This window comes from Myotis brandtii, unplaced genomic scaffold, assembly GCF_000412655.1.
Source record: "Myotis brandtii unplaced genomic scaffold, ASM41265v1 scaffold469, whole genome shotgun sequence".
NCBI lineage: Eukaryota > Metazoa > Chordata > Mammalia > Chiroptera > Vespertilionidae > Myotis > Myotis brandtii.
The window spans coordinates 236865-244188 of NW_005367911.1; the positions used below are offsets into that span (position 1 = coordinate 236865).

The 7324-nt window shown below is 50.6% G+C and overlaps 1 pseudogene; it reads right to left on the minus strand.

Annotated features, from left to right (window-relative positions):
- The window catches only part of LOC102254130, a 10211-nt pseudogene extending 3105 nt beyond the window's left edge, over nt 1–7106 (minus strand).
- Between the last annotated feature and the right edge of the window lie 218 nt (nt 7107–7324).

Below are 7324 nucleotides of genomic sequence, written 5' to 3' on the forward strand. Positions count from 1 at the left end.
TGTGTGTGTGTGTGTGTGTGTGTGTGTGTGAGAGAGAGAGATCCGAAGACATCAAGGATCACCAGCCTTTGCTGAGAACAGAGAGAAGATCCATTCGGACAAGAGGACTGCTCTGAACACAAACAGGGAGAAGATGGGGAACCTGCAGAATTGTCTCTTCATCCCTTGTTTATTATTCATTCCACAAACACCTACTGAGCACCTACTCTGTGCCTGGCCCTGTTCTGGGTGCCTGGGAGACAGCAAAGAGCAGAGAGAGGAGGAGGTCCTGTTTTCTGCAGCTCACCTTCTAAAGGGAGGAGCAGAGAACAGAAAGCAGGGTTCTCCCCGAGTGGTCAGGAAGGCCAACGCCCTGAGCGCAGACCCAGGGTCTGGAAGAGCTCTCCCTGGGTCTCCTCTTCCTCTTCCCGGCCTCACAGAGGCCCCTCCCAGTCTGAACCTGGAGGCCTGAGGCTGGACAGGCAGCTGGAGGACATGAGACCTGAGTTACCTGGACTCCCCCGTAGCCTCCGCCTGCTCAGAAGGGGAAATAAGGCAGTTTAATCCCCTCCAGTTCAATCTGAAACCCTCTAGACTAGCAGCTGGACCAAGCGGACCAAGGGGAGCCAAAGGTTGTGTACCCGCTGCCTCTCGTTCTCTCACTCCTTTCTCTTCCCACAGACATCTTTTCATTCTTTCTCCTCCTTTCTTCCTTCTCCCCTCCTCACTCCTCATCCCCTGTTCTCTCTCCCCCTCCCCCTCCCCTTCTTCCTGTCTCACATTTTCCTGCCCAGGAATCTAGACCCCAGACAGTACCTAGGAAGTCTGCGGGCTTGCCTAATAGAACCATAATAGTCCTCGGGGAGGCGTGATAATGACATCCTCCTTAAATAAAAGGACTTAATGGAGATTTCCCAAATTTGAAAACCACATTTCCACTAGCAACCTATTCAGCAAGTGCCTGCTCTGGAAAGGCGCTGGTGGGAAGCTGCAGTGGGGAGGGGGGAGGGAGGGAGAGGAGAGAAAGAGTGTGCAGAGAGCGTTCTGCTCAGGGATTTCAGTGGCAGGACAGAGTGCCTGGTTCAAGGACACAAATCCTAAAAGGTGGGCTATCTCCATCCTCCCCACCCAGTGGGCCAGCCCAGAAAGGGCAGAAGCTCCGAATCTGGAAGTCCTGCGTGACCACGCGAGTTACTTCCCTCTCCGAGCCTCTCCCAGTATCACCCAGTGAGGGTCGGGCCATTACCTAGTTCCTAACATGAAGCAGAAGCCAAAACAACTACAGGCCAGAGCCTTAAACAAACACAGCTAGACGGGATCCTTCTAAACCAGAGCTAGTCCACCCATTCACCCTGGATTTAAGAACACACCAGACTGTTGCAGGGAGGAAAGGGGAGAAATGTCTTTCTCATTGCCTCTCTCACTAGGATGCAAATTAATACTAAGTGAGGCCCGCGGAATATGGAATTAAGATCTTGGGAGATCTGGGATCCCTAAATGTACTTGAGGTGATCGTGTAAACCTTTTGGGGGCTCCTGAAAACAGCCAAGGACTCTCAAGCCCACCTACTTTCCCCACCTGCAACCCTGAGCGGAAGAATAACAGGAAAGAGCCGGATGAGAAAGGTAAGTTGAATGAACGAACCTGGTCAGGAGTCCTAGATGGACTACGAACCCAGCCCTGCCACTGACTTGCTCTGTGATTTGGGGGAAACTCTTTCCCTCCCTGAGCCTCCATTTCCTGGTGTATGGAATCATGGCATTAGGTAATCTCTAAGAGCATTCCCCTTCTAAAAATAATTTAAATTGGAAGTCAAATTCTCCTGACTTTGGGCCTCTCTGCAGCGCATGGGAGGTGGTGTGTTTGCCAACACCGCCACCTTGTGGCAGAAATACGCAACTCCCGGCTGAGGCCTGGAGTTCTCGCCCTTGTGGTCAAAGCCGCCAAGGTGGGAAGGGTCCTTTCACCCATCACACCCTCGTCCCACCTGGGAGACCGTTCCTGGCATCTTACCAGCAGTGGCTCCGTTTTGAAAAATCCTTCTCTTCACTTTGTATCACAGGACACCCTTTGTTGCAAATCTGATCCTGACTTGGGAGAGGAAAGAACTGCCATTTCCAAGCTCCTACTATGTGCCAGTTACCGCAGTAAATATGTTACACGCACATTGTCTTGCTTCATCCTGAAAACAACGCTGAGAAGAAGATATAATTGGCCTTCGTTTTACAGAGAAAGAGTCTGGGGCTCAGAGAGGTGATGTGGATTACCCAAAGTCACACAGCTAGGACGAGAGTACCCCAAAACTCAGAGAAAGCTCAATGGACTCCAAAACTCCTTTCAACGTTAACACTTTCCAACACTCAGGCTACCATCTCAGGAATGAGTAGTTGATTTTTCTCAGCTATTTCAGGCCTCATTTTCACAGGCCTCTTAAGCTCTTAAGTTGGCAGGGGGATGGTAGGGGAGGGTGTTGTGTGGAGGGGGGATTGGTCACTGAGTTGAAGAAGAAGAGAAAGAGGTCTCTGAGGAACAGCTCTGCCCTGCTCCTGGGATGGGAGCAGATGGACCCTCCCCCCAGGCTTGGGGTTCACCAGGCAGAATTGGGGCACATCAGAAGTTTTCAGAACGTTCCCTGAAATGCCGAAGAGAAATCTCCAGATCCTAAAGACGTTTTTGATCATGAACCCATAATTCAGAGAAACCAGAAACGGGACTCATGTGTCTGTGCGTGTTTGTCAGTTTATTCTGTTACCACTAGTGGGAACTGCCCCCTCCCAGAGGCCATGACCAACCTGAGGTGGCAAATGAAGACAGAGACCCACCCGGTCCTCAGATACTCAGGAAAAGTGACTCTCTCCCTGGTACATTCCTTTGCCTTGGGAACAGGACAAGCCCAGCTCTATATTTCCATGGAGTTGCTGATCAGTTCGCCCCTCAAACACATTAGAACATCTCTGACCCCCAGAAAATGTAACCACCGCCACCCCAGAATGACTGACACCCCACCGCACTGTGAGCATCATCAGGAGAGACTGCGAGGTGTTGTCTGTGATCGTCTCACCCAGGAATCTTATCCTATTCTTGTGGGCTTTTAGATTCTTGGAGCATAAACACCCGCTCATGGACCCTGGCAATGTCCCAAATAAACCAAGACATGCCAATACCTCTGCTGATTCTGGGTGGCATAAATACTATGGCTCCCTGGCTCTACCCCTCCCTCCCAAAAAAAGACTATAAAACTCAAAGGTTAAACAATAGCAATAACAATAATAACAACATCATATAAAAGATCCATGTAATCACTGGACATGGAGTTAACCAGCAAAGGCAAGTGAGAGGAGCAGAGCACAGCCAAGGTCTTTCCCTGCAGTCCCCTGCCCCAGGCCAGTTTATGTCTAGCTCACCCCAGTTCTCCATAAACACGCCCCCTTTAAACTTTAACACTTTCACGTTCATTCATGATGCATCAGCACATCCAAATGTCCAGGGAGGTGCCCTCTCTAAGGGCAGCACCCCAGACAGAGCCTCGGCCCGCTGACCATCCAGCAGGGAACACACACACACACACACACACACACACACACACCCCAAAGGACCAGGCTTGAAGGGGGAAGCAGCACAGAGCTCAGCAAAGCATGGGCCCCTGGGTACTGTGTGGGGAGACCTGGGCCAAGCAAAGCCACCGTAGCTGCAGCCTCTGCCGCTCTCTGAGTTGGGGCTGAGGCAACTCCGGCCTTGAGAGGGTTAAAAGCCCACTCTCACTCCATGGCTCCGTTCCAAAGGGTCTCCGTTAACACCAGAGGTCTCCTGATATCTCACTCACTTTAATAGATTTTTCCCATTGACGTCTCAGTTTATTGACTATCATTTCCTTTTCTACAGGGGAGCTATTTTCTGGGTCACTGATCCAACCAACTTAAAAGGGGTTGCATTGATTAGGTTTTATTGGTGGTGACTTGCACAGAGATGGGCTGACTTGCTCCTACCTGCTAACAGCTCCTTTGTTTCCCCCGCCCAGCCCCCACCCATTCTGTTGACTTATGGGAGGGACACAGTTGGAGCACTTGGGTGCTGGGCTTGATGGAGTGATGGGGGACTTCTGGCCACATTGCCTCCAGCCTTGGGGTAAAGACCACTAAAACACACGCGCAGAGGAATTCATGTGAGCAGAATGTAGGTAAAAACAGAAGCTAATCCAGAAAGTCACCCGCTCACTTAGTGAGCATTTACTAAGCACCTACTGTGTGGGACGATCATGAATAACGCCTTAGTAACACAGCTTGCAAAATTCTTTTGAATTTATTATCTCAATGTTCACAACTCGGAGCCATAAGTTGGGTGATTATCATCCCTACTTCAAGGAGAAAGGGCTGGAGACCAACAGGACCTGCCCTAAGTCACACAGCTAGCTAGTGGCAAACTCAAAATGTTACTGTTGGCCGTCTGACTCCAGAGTCTCCATCCTCTGTGGAGAGCCCAAGGGGCTACCAAGATGTATAAGACAAAGTTAATATACAGTATGAAGTAAGTATATGGTTATTTATGCATGTGCAGTGCATGTGCCACTGACAGACAAAGAGGGGAGCAGAGTAGGAGCAGAACCGGAAAGGCTTCAGGAACCATCTAATTCAACACCCCCCACCCCCATCTTACAGGTGAGAACACGTGAGTCCCAGGGATATCAAGTTAACACGCCCTATTCATACAATGACTTATTTCATTCTCTCATTTATTCATTCATTCATTTTTTTGGTGCCAGGTGCTTGTATGTGTTCTCACCAGAGCAAGCATCTCGGAGGGCAGAGGAATGCTAGCCGTTGCCTGTGGGAACGCTCAGCCATGCAGAGATAGCATCTGTGCAGGCAGCCTGTGATCCTTCTCTGTTCTGGGTCACTGATCTAACCCTTTTCCCCCACAGGCCTTCCCTCCCCAGCCTGTGATCACAGACAGAGCAGCCCATCTCTGCCAGGACCCCAACGCCCCAAGTCCCCTGACTCGGTCTTGGTCCCATATCAGAATGCCCCCCCGGTTCCACGTTCACCCTCATCTTGTGCTGTTTCACTCGGGGAGACCTTGTCTGAAAGAACGGCACTGCTACCCAGAGCCCTTCTGGAGGCAAAGTGCAAAACAAGAATTGGATTTCACACAGCAGCCAAGAGTTAGGGATGAGGAGCGTGTGTTTCATGGGTGAATAGTTTCATGGTGACTTTCGCACATCAGGGGAGGCATGGTGAGGGGCTGTGTACACGTCTGTGCATCTGTGCTTGAGGCCTGTGGAGTTCATCCTGTCTTTTCCCCTGCTTGTGGGCTCATTCATTCATTCAGAAAGTGTTCATACGCCCAGCATCGCCTCTGTGGCCAGCACTGCACTGGGATCCGGTGATTCAGAGATGAACAAGACACATTCTCTCCCCAGGAGGAACTTGTGGCCGAATGTGGGAGAAAGGCCCATGTGCAAAGAATTACAGCGGCGTGTGGTGAGCACCCAGTCGAGATATTTGCAAGGGAGAGGAGTCGGGAAAGCGCCTCGTAAAACACAGTGTCTGAGCGGAGTCAAGGACAAAGAAGGGTTCACCAGCCAGGCCAAGGGTGAGGGAGGATGTAGCAGGAAGTAGAGAGAAACATGCAGGGGCATGGTGTGCTCTCAGAACTAGAAAACTCAAGTTCAAGGGAGGGACAGAGCGGTAGGCAGGGGTGCATCTCGGGGGGAGGGGAGCTCTGTGGGCAGGGGGTCCAAGAGGGTGACATTGGGTGGAAAACAGGAATGTCCTTTCTCAGTTCTGGCCAACAAGATCAGCTCTTTTCCACAGAGCGGCTGGGAAGACAGACACTTATCCTCTTGGTCCACGTGGCAAACTCCTTCCAGTGAGGAAAGTTATCTTTGAGCTCCAGCTGAACTCACCCCGTATCAACCCTTCTCTCTCTCTCTCTCTCTCTCTCTCTCTCTCTCTCTCATCTCTATCTCCCTTTCTCTCCTCTCTCTCCCTCTCTCTTCTTCAGGCTCCTATAATGCAGAATCTGTGTTTTGCTCCCTGTGCACAAGAGAATTAAATCATCTGATTTAAATAAATTAAATAAATGTCTTCTCCAAGGCAGGAAGCTTGGCACATTTCGGAGAGAATTCCTGCAAACCCTCCAGAAACAAATAGATGACCTGAGATCCACCCAAATGAGCAACGGCTAAGAGGCTTGGTCAGTTACCAGAACCCATTTTCTCGGCATAAATCTGCAGCGATCAAGGGCCGTGCATTTCAAAACACATAAAAGCCCTTCACCGAGGAGGAGCAGCGTGTGCCAGACGCTCGCACCAGAGAGATGAGCCCCCGCACCTGCGTGTGTGCCACGTGCTACACCCGTGTGTACACATGGGCCCTTGTTAGGTCCCACATCTCAACTCCAAAGGGAGGGGGAGCTTCTGGGCCCGTGTAAGGTGGTGCTCACACTCACACACGCACACACACCCCAACACCTCACACTGAACTCATCACAACCACACTCACTTGTTCACACACATCTCACACATCACACATATATCATACATACATACGCACTCACACCCATGCATAGGTACACACACCACATCTCACTTACAAATGCAATCATACCCGTGCACTGGTATACACCTTCACACACACATACACACACAGAACACATATACTCACACATACACTCACTCATACACAATCACAACCACTTGTACATACACACACCTCACATCACACATACACTCACTCACAAATATACCCATTCACACATACACAAACATCTCACACGCGCACTCACACACACACACACACTCATGCACTCACAAAGATAATCACAACCACTTGCACATACACAAACATCTCACACCACACAGACAGCCATACACACACTCACAAACGGAAGCACACCCACTCACACATGTTCATACACTCTCACACAGACACTCACACGCCTTCTGTGCTCCGGGGAAGCGAGACCAGCACCTTCTATGTTAAGGTGAAGGATGTGCATGGGCCAGTGAACTTCTGGTCTCGTGGATACAGCTTTTGCAGCCTTGTTCTCGGCCGCCCAGCAGAGCAAAGGGCTTGGGTGATGTCGGCATTGCCCTCCTGTTCCCGCAACTAGACTCACCAAGAGCTCATTGTTGCGCCCAAGTGCCCTTGCAGCTATTTTATGTCCAGTTTATTGAAGTAGAACATCTGCACAGAAACGTGCCCAGATTGTAAGTGCAGGTCCGATGCCTTTTCACAAAGGTCATTCTCAGATCAAGAGGCAGAACATTTCCTGAGCCCCAGAGGCCCCCACGTGCCTCCTTCCTGGGGTAACCACTCCCCGGGCCTCTCACTGCATAGATTAGCTT